Raw genomic sequence first — 10,222 nt, forward strand, 5'->3', positions numbered from 1 at the left:
ACCATTCCTAGCTGAACCCCTGTTTGAGTGTCCTTGGAATCTTTCCAAAAATAGCTATTCCCAGCGGAAGCTCCGCCGAAGTGCCACCTCAGCCTAGCCGTCCCTTAGCCTATCCTTAGCAGAAGCTCTGTCGGAGTGCCACCTCATCCTAAATTCAGAAATAGCCTTCCCTAGCCGAAGCTTTGCCAAGTGCCACCTCATCCCAAGCCCAAAAATAGCTTTCCCTAGTGGAAGCTCTGTCCGAATCCAAATCCGTGATCATTTCTAGCTGGAACCCTGTCTGAATACCATCACAATCAGCGTCTCTCAAGAAAGGAAGTTGGAGGTCAAGACCATCTTCCTCGAAAGACAGTCCGAATCGGTACTAGTCAGGGCCCACCCCTATTGACCCGAAACAGGGGTTAAGTTTAGGTATAATTTCTCAACCACCTTGTCATAATGTAGACTTTATACATGCCTTGTTTTAGTGTACATAGTAGTTTGAATTCAGCTAATGTATATATGTGTGATAACTTAGCCATACATATGGAATAGTAATAATTAAGGAAAATGTTCGTTCTCAAGCATCTAGCAAGAAGATCGATTGAACTAGCCAGATTGGGTGCTTAACACCTTCCCAACTCTGTAACCTGACACTTACCCTAAGTCACTGGACTAGACCAAATTTTGGGCCCTTTTCTCAGGAATTTGGCCCACCCTCGGGTTCTAGACCCATAACCCTAGGTGGTGATTCCAAACCCCATTTATATGATCCCGATCCCCGAATTGGACCATCATCAAATCCCCGTCTCAAATGATGAATTTTACACTCTTACGAAATAGGCCCCCACGTATCACCAAGTGGCGATACGGTGGTGCGGGGCCCTCAAGCAAAGCACACCACGACACGAACCCCTCCCCTCACATTGAAAGTGAAGAAAGAGAGGAGAGAGGACGAGGGGATGCATAGTCCACTTCTCCGGCCGTGACCCTCACAGTGGCTACTCCACTGGGGATAAATGTCAAGCTTACGATAATAGATGATACCTTTAAATACAAGAATATTTTCCATTACATTTGTTTGAAAACATGCTTGGCTATCCCTATGTTTGTAATTGTATTCACTAATTGTATCATGCATCGTGCTTGAAGTGAAATCATTTGGCGAGGGACTCCCTGTCATGCATGCACCCTCGGGGAGGTTAGTGCATGTCATGGAGATTACTCTGAGAGCAAATGATACCCGCTTCCTATACAAGAATGAATGGTATCGTCAAACGACGAGGATGTTGTATTTGTGTCAGCACCCTTGGGGAGGTCCATGCACTTTGTAACATTCTGAGATTGAATGTGTCATTAAATGGTGAGGATGTCTGTATTTGTGCTAGCACCCTCGGGGAGGTCTGAGCACTTTATGGCATTCTAAGATCGAATGATGGTTACCCTACATTACACTTTTGCACACAATCACTCACGATTCTACCACCCCGTGGCAAATTGCTTAACCTCGGTGTAGTCATGAGTAATGGGCAAAGAAGTCACCCCCTTGATCTCGTACCTACGGGTATAACAAAAGGATCACATACTTTGTATATATAGATCCTGTCAAGGAAGCCTTGTCGGTCTTATTGCATCCACCGTATGCTCGCATCATGTAGAAAATAGATGAAGAAGCTAGGAGCGCCACAAGCTAATTATAGAACTTATTTGCAGTCTTGAAAAGGATTTTTCCTACACTATATTCCCGTCATAAAGAATTGCTTTCCTAAAGTGGATTTCGGATAGAAGGTGTTCCTCCTCCTTAAGGAAAAAGTCCAGATATGTGATTCAGGGGTAATCCCGTCAGAGTCACGTCAAGTCCCAAGAAGTCCCAAAAAAATTAGGAGGAAGGACACCTAGTGGGAAAAGAGCAAGGAAATCATGACTTTATTACATAGAATGTCTTATGGGAATATTCTCAACAAGCCATTTATATGAACTTTCCGCTTATGACATTTGGTGGACCAAGGGAATCAAACTCTATCCACCCCTACCATTTAGCAGACTGACCTTGGATGAATTAATATTTGTTAATTTAGTGAATGTATGAACAAGGGGTTGGAAATTCAAGAATCCTAAAATAAACCACTTTTGGTTCAGGCACAAGTCCACACCTCAAGTATGCTCTGCGGTCCCTATGGATGCGTCAGGGTAATTGATTGAATCGCCTAAGTCCAGAATCACCTCTGTCATTTCTTCGAGATTGTTTACTACAGGTGATTACAACCCTGTAAGCATGGACCCACCCAACATGGAAATACTCGAATAGGCCTGGGTCTGTCTCGTGGAGACCTTGCAGATATAAATGGCTGAAGTCAAAGGAGGGATAGCTCAAATATTGCATACACTTCAGAACCCTCCCAGAGCTAATCCTAGGAATGAGCCAGCATTGGCTACGGGAGATGTGGCACAGAATGGGGCTACATGTCATTGTGGGAATTCTTTCTGAGTTAACTCAGGAAAACTAGAGCATGTCCGACCAATTGGCCAGAGAAGATCTTCACATACCCTTCTGAATGGTCAATGAGGGGCCTATTCCAGGGTCCCTCATCCTAGGGTAGTGATTGAAGATGAAGAAGAGGAATTTGTAGCACACGTTCGCTTTGAGCCTCCAGAGACAGAGAAAGAAAGGAAACTCAGAGAGCAGTTAGAGAAGTTAGAGAACATGATTCGAGCAGGAAAAGGCTCAGAAGGCCAAACAGTGGATTATGAGGAAATGAGTTTTTTCTCTGGGGTAAAAATTATAGAAAAATTCAAGCGGCAGACTGATAGGTTTGATGGGTCAGGAGACCCCAAGGCTCATCGCAAAGTCTTCCTTAGCATCGCCAAGTCGTGGCAACTTGTAGATAACTAGATGGGGCAAGCCTTCATGTTAACCCTATCATGACTAGCACTGAGGTGGCTCACACAGTTGGAGTCATCACAAACTCAGAACTGAACAACGGTAGTGAAAGCCTTCACCAAGTAGTACTCCTACAATACTGAGGTGGATGTGAAACGTGGCGAACTTGAGACATTGAGGCAGCAGCCTAAAGAAGGATTCATTGCCTTCTTGATGAGATTCAGAGACAAGGCTACCAAGATTGCAGATAGGCCTTCAGAAGAAGATCAGGTAGAGATGTTGATAGAAAACCTGTCAAAACCCTATTATGATGTTCTTTACTATCAGCATTTGCAAATTTTTGATGCCTTAATAGCCACCAGAACATGTGTGGAGAACAAAATTTTGAGAGAGGCCTAGTATCAAGGATCCTCCCCAGATGTAAGCAAGAACACCTGAGTCGGATGGGGAAAGGGTCCGAAAACTAATGTGGTGAGTGCAGTTAAGCAGTCAGTCGCACCAACCACTTCTTCACAGCCCTTCATAATATAGGTAGATGCACACACCCAAAGGGCCCCTCGCCCAAGAAGGCCAGTTTTCTGATTTAGGAATGCCCGTAACGGTCACATATGAGAAGTTAAAGAAGCAAGGATTGCTAGGGACAGTGGCTCCAAGAGTGATCAACAACCCTCCTCCAGCTTGGTATAGGGATCATAAGTATTGTGCCTGCCACACTCAGAAGGGGCACAATACTGAAAGATGTTTGGGTTTACAGCATGCAATTCAGGACTTGGTAGACAATGGAACCATTGAGGTCAAGGTCAAACAGCCTCCCAATGTCAATACCAATCCACTCCCTGATCATGTGAACAATCTGGATGAAAAAACTATAGAGAGTGACCCCACTCAACTCATTGTACCTAGAGCTCAGAAGAATCATATGAATGCCCGTGCTTACAGAAGAATCATGAGTCAAAGGGCTAGAGTCATAAGGATCCCCAAAAGAAGAGGATCATCAAAAGAAGAATCAGAAGATCATACGCCCCCATTCATCCTACCTCATCCATAGAAGGGTCCACCGCATCACATTACCAATCCCCACCATATTATCAACCTCCACCATATTATTAGCCTCTGCCATATCATCAACCTTTCCCCCACCATCAAAGTGGAGGAACCTCTTCATCCTATCACCCCCAGTTTTCATATCCTACCTCTCACGTTACATCATCTTCATACCATCCCACTTCATATCACTCATCACCCTCATACCAATCCCATTCTTAGGGTTCGGTGCATAACCCAAAAGAAGGATGGACAGACCAGTACGATTGGAAGGATATGCTTGCACTACTAGATTCCCCCAAAATGACTTCATCAACAGGGTCAGTAAATGCATTAGGGGAAGACCAGGAGAGTGATCCCACTTCTCTAATTCAGCTTACTGTAGCTTCAGAAGATAATCTAGAAGTAATTGAAGAGATTACAACTGACCTTCTCAAAGTAGTAACCACATTGGCTATAGGGGACTAGATCAAGGAATACACTTCTTTAATCCACATAGGAAGTGACACAGAGGACGATGACGATGACGATGACGATGATGACGAAAATGAAGATGTGAATGATGGATGACTCTGATTCTCGAGAGGATGATGGGTATCTAGACTGGGATGACTACTAAGGGCCTTGGTACAATGATTATGATGATGAGTTAGAATATTACTCACCAAAACATCCGACATGTTTCTCAGTCTATGCTATTGGTGGTGATGATCTGATAGCTGATCCAACAGTGGCATTTACCCTTCCCTTTGTATGGGAGGAGATGAATCCACGTCAGATTAAAAAAGTGATGAAGGATCTAGAATGCCGATGCAAGTTTATTTGGATGAACCAGATTCCCTAGTTGAGCCGAAACAAAAGTTGTGTGAAGTATACTCCACTGCCTTAAAGATGCAAGAAATGATAGAAGAAATTGACAAAATGCTGGGTGAAGTAACCGTCAATGATCTTTACTATCGGGAGTAATTGGATGATCTGGAGGAAATAAGACCAGATGACACAATCGCGGAGGCAGTAAACGCTGCATTCCAACAGCTTTCCAATGCAGTTAAGAAGCTACGAGACAAGGCTATGGATATTTGTGGAGGTCCTCGACTTCCCACCCCTAAGCAGGGAAGGAGAATCAGAATAAGAAATGATTCTATGGTGGGGATAATCACCCTAACCAACGGTGATGATGAAGATAGTTATGCCACGGAGATTATTGTGAAAAAAGCCAATCAACGTGATGAAACTAGAAGTGGGAAAGACTACAAGGGTAAGGCTCTAGCAGTAGAACAACCAAGGGCTAATGAGGTCGGAACTAGCAGCATGAAGAAAGACCCAGAGAACCCAGTCTTGGCTCAACTCAAGAAGTCCCAGGCAAATATCTCCATTTGAGGATTGTTGATGGCGTCCCCTTTGCACCGTGAAGCAGTCTTGAAGTCTCTTGCTAATGTGCAAGTGTCGATCAAGATTAATCTGACACACCTCACACATATAGGAGCAACATATGCAGTGTAGTCTCTGATGTTCTCGGATTCCTAGCTTCCTAAGGAAACCCAACATAATCGGGCTCTCCACATTACCGTTGAATGCCTTGATAAAGTGGCTCCCCAGGTTCTTGTTGACAACGGGTCCACTTTGAATGTGCTACCATTGATATTAGCAAAGAGTAATGGTATCAACTTGGAAGAAATAAGGCCAACCACCTAAACCATAAGGGCATACGATAATACCAAGAGGAAGATCCTTGGCATCATTACCCTTGCTGTAAAGATTGGCCCGATGAAGTTTGATGTTGATTTCCAAGTCATTGATATACCGACAACGTTTAACATGCTCTTGGGGAGGCCTTGGTTGCATCCTGCGAAAGTTATGTCTTGTAGTCTCCATTAAAAAATGAAGTTCATTCATGAGGGGAAGGTGGTCTTAGTGGCCAGAGATCTTGAGTGGTTAACACTTTGGCCAACATTAAAAATGGGGAAGAACAAGATCATGAGGTGCTCCATATTGGCATACTGATTGCATCATCTTAACAGCTCGGGCATTGTTTTTGGTAAGTCAAGGGCCAGAGACTGGATCAGATCAGGGTGCATTACCCCATTGCACAATGTGCTATACGCCACTCCTTCCGGTAGGTTGTTTACCTCCAGTGTCGCCTTGGTGAATCAGGCAAGGAACTCTCTTATAGTCTCTCTCGCTCCTTGCCTCATGTTCATCACATTTTGTGTAGTTTGCTTCTACTTCATACTTGCTTGGAAAGGTGTGAGGAATGCTCTTGTCTCTTCATAGCTACTGATGGATAGAGGCCACAAGTTCGATATCCATACCAACGCTGCTCCTTTTAATGAGGCTGCGAAGGCTTGGCAGAGAACGGTGTCTGACCTACCATGAATCATCATGGCTGAGCTGTAAAACAGCAAATGATCATAGGGATCTGAGGTGCCGTTATATCCATTAAAGATGGGTATCATGAAATTTGAGGGCAGCTCGGTGTCTATCAGTTCGTCGGATAGTGCATTATGGGTCGGAGTTACAGTTATATTGGTCGGGTGCCTTTGCCTCTGCATTCCTTCTACTCGCTCGATGAGACACTGGATACAGCTCTCCAGGTCATCCCTTCTCACTTCGGCTCGGTGATCTGGAGATCGTCGTGTCCTTTCACTTCTTCTGGGGCTTCTTCCTCGTCCTTGGTGACCACCAGGCCGATCCTGACCTTACTATGGTGTGCCTCTGGTCTCTGGTCGGCCTGGTGGGCGAGTCCTGACCACCATGGGATTGATCTCGCTGAACTGTCCTCTAAGAATTTTCTCGTTCTTCTCTGTGCGGATGCACTCCTCTAGTGAGTCTTTGAGGCGACAGTTGCCGTCTTCCTACCCGGGGTGGGGATCTATGGGCATCATGTGTCTCTAGACTCCAATGATGCATAGAGCAGTGAGCTCTTCTGTTCTGGGTAGGAACGGGACCTTGTCTGCTCCCCTCAATAGGAGAGAGGGGTGGTACCGGGTGAATAGTGTGTGACGTTCTACTCGGAACAGGCCTAGGCGTTGTCAGGAGATTCGTCGTTGAGTTGTCTACCCGAAACAGGCCTAGGTGACTGAGCTGAACTAGTCCGTGGCACTAGAAGTGCTGAGCCGAACTGACGTTTGAAGTCCTGCACCAGTGCATTTGTCACTAACACCTGTAGCTGCAGGCTCTGCATCTGCTCTTCCATGTTTGGGTGAGTTACCCTGGATGATGGGACATGGCGAGATAGTTAAGGGTTCTGCTCGCGTTGATCCCCCTCTCCCTGGGGTAACTTACGCATCAGGCTTAGTTGCTGGGGTCCTTGTGGAGGGGTCTCTGCTGGGAAATTCTCCTGCTCTGCCATTGGTGGTGAATGGAGACGTCCAAGTGGTAACTCATAGGTGGATCTTACTCGTGTTGTCGTAGAAGAAACGACCTTCTCACTCTTTAATTACATTGGTCCAAGGTGACTTTTTGTAACTGATTCCCACGGACGGCGCCAATCTGATGCGGCAAAAATTGATCGGATGATCTTCCTTGTAGTTCCTAGTGCTTTGGACCTGCACAGAAGAGATGATAGGGGAGATCCAGGATGACCCGACGGGGGACTCTCCGATACCTAAGCCAGATCTTTCTATAGCAAATGTTTAAGAGAGCTTTTCTAGTAAAAGAAGTGATTGCTCGATCTCTCATGATGGAGGCTTACCTTGGTATTTATAGTCTGCTGATGGAGAGAGTAGGAGGGGCATTTGTGGAGAGTCTAGTTTAGGCGTAGAGTCCTTGAGGGGAGTGGCACTGTGATTCTGGGAATATTCTAGGTTCCAGGGCATATTATGGGAATATTCTCCATTGATCTCATAGGTGCAAGTCGTGAGAGGGATGGATGCCTCTGATGACATGTAGTGGATAGAGTCCTGCCCCCATGATCAGGGATCACGTCCCTTGAATGTAGAAGTAGATGTGTGCATGTTTCTGGGTGGCAGCATAGCCTAATGAAGGGCTAGGTGGTAGCATGTCCTGATGAAGGGCCAAGGTGACAACACAACCTGATGGAGGGCTGAGGTGGCAGCACGGCCTGATGGAGGGCCGAGGTGGAAGCACGGCCTGATGGAGGTTTGATGTGGCAGCATGGGCTGATGGAGGGCCGAGGTGGTAGAAAGACCTAATGGAGGGCTGAGGTGGCAACACGGCCTATTGGAGGGCTGAGGTAGCAGCACAGCCTAATAGAGGGCCGAGGTGGAAGCACAGACTAATAGAGGGCCGAGGTTGCAGGATGGACTGATGGAGGATCGAGGCGACAGCACGGCATGATGGAGGGCCGAGGTGGCAACATGGCCTTATGGAGGGCCGAGGTGGTAGCATGGCCTGTTGGAGGGCGGAGGTGGAAGCACGGCCTGATGGAGGGCCGACGTAGTGGGTCAGTCTTGTTTAGATTTGTATACATGCTTCAGCCGTGCTGAGGAAGGGATCATATTTTGCCTCATTAGGTAGTATTTTTATTTAGATTGAATTTTTATTTTCAGTTGCCAATTAGGATAGTTTCTATTTTAATAAACTACCAATCTTATGTTTTGATTCTTTTTATATAGCCATGTAATGGAAGAAAACTCAGATGGAGATTTGAAGTTTTGATTTGAAATTGGATGTTTGCTTGGTTAGACCATGGCTACTGTGACTCTCTTTCAGATTTTCTCTTCTCTTCTTTTATCTTCTCCTTCTTGCTGGTTCTCTCTCCCAGTCCATGTTTTGGGCAGTAGTTGTAGCTCCTTAGAGATTGTCAGATCTCCTTCGTTCCTCTTCCTCTCTTCTTAAAACTTGGTTTGGTTGTTCTCTATCAAAGGGCAACTGAATCCCTAGAAACTTGGTCCCAGTTGAAGCTCCTATTGATAAAATCAAAGCCTGACTTGATTCTATACCCTGCGCCAAATCTGAGTTGCAGATACTTTTGACCTTCGCTGCTTGTTGTTTGGGATGCTTTCTTGTCAGAATCATGAGACCTGAAGATCTCTAAGCTTTGACTATAATTTTTGGGCTGAAATGATGAACTTGGACAGACCTTCTTGTTACACCCGTACCCTAATCCGATTGAATTTGAACTATTGTGACAGGCCTCAGATCAGAGATTAAAAGTACGATCGGGTTTTGGCTCACGGCTGTATAGTGCCAATGGGGTAGAGATGACCCCACATATTTGTGCATCGTGTGCCTATCTAACTGGAGGGGATTCATACCTTCCGATTCCAGATGGTAAGTAAACCAACTTCCAACAATTGATTTTCGACACGCATCATAATTGCTGAGAAGAATTGGACATGTCTGATGGCAACCACCCATGCAAGAACAACCATGGGACCTATCTTGACCACTGGAAACAAGCCACCAGAAGCAGCTTGGGCCTGAATCCGGTGCTAGTTTCTGGTGGGTTAACAGGTTGCTGTCGAGGTTTCGATGCCTGTAGTTCCTGCCACTCACATCATAAATGGTTCCGAATGATCCCAAATCATCCTCCACACCTTCCTCTTGATGTGGACACCTTATGGACCTAAACCTAAATGAGCGGGTTCTCGTGCCCCGAAACTCATTTTAACCCGATTGGTTCAAAAGAGGCCCAAACCAACAGACCCTAAGGCCCAGTTAAGTTATAATTTGGGAAATGACGATTCATTTCCTCATTTCCCTTGTGCCCAACATAGGAGAGGAGAGAAATAAGAGAGGAAGGAAGAAGAAGAAGAAGAAGAGGGAGAAGGTTGAAGGCCTACCTTGGTGTCGGCTGCCACCTTGGTGTCGGCTGCCACCTTGTTGTCGAAATCATTGTCGGAGGAAAGTACAACCCCCATGCCTCTCTCTCTATCTTCATTTCGACCTAGACAAAGCTAGGTATGGATGGAATCTTGGTGTACACACCATGTTAAGTTTGTAGGATGGGAATTTTACCCTCCTGGTATTGTTACCGAGCTCAAACTAAGCCTGGTGAGCTTCGACAACATGTAATGCCAAAAGACCAACAAGGGTTTCGATCGTTCAATCGACATATCTCCCAAGCGGCTCTATGGAATTGGAATTTTCTTGGCTTAGAATGAAGCTAGGAACATCCCCTAGAAAACTCCACGGAACAAATCCCGACAATCGGACCCGAGCTGGAAAGCCCCAATTTAGTTGGACTAACCTGAACCACCATTGAAAACAGCCCACCGGATCCACTGGGTTTGTTTACGGTGGCACATTTTCTGTGGACATGGAGCCTTATATGCTCTCTATCACCTCCACTAGAAACAGGTTTGATATTTTCGGTGAAAATGCCCTATTTTCGGTTATTTTTGGTGACATTAT

The sequence above is a fragment of the Macadamia integrifolia genome, chromosome 5 (assembly GCF_013358625.1).
Source record: "Macadamia integrifolia cultivar HAES 741 chromosome 5, SCU_Mint_v3, whole genome shotgun sequence".
Classification (NCBI taxonomy): domain Eukaryota; kingdom Viridiplantae; phylum Streptophyta; class Magnoliopsida; order Proteales; family Proteaceae; genus Macadamia; species Macadamia integrifolia.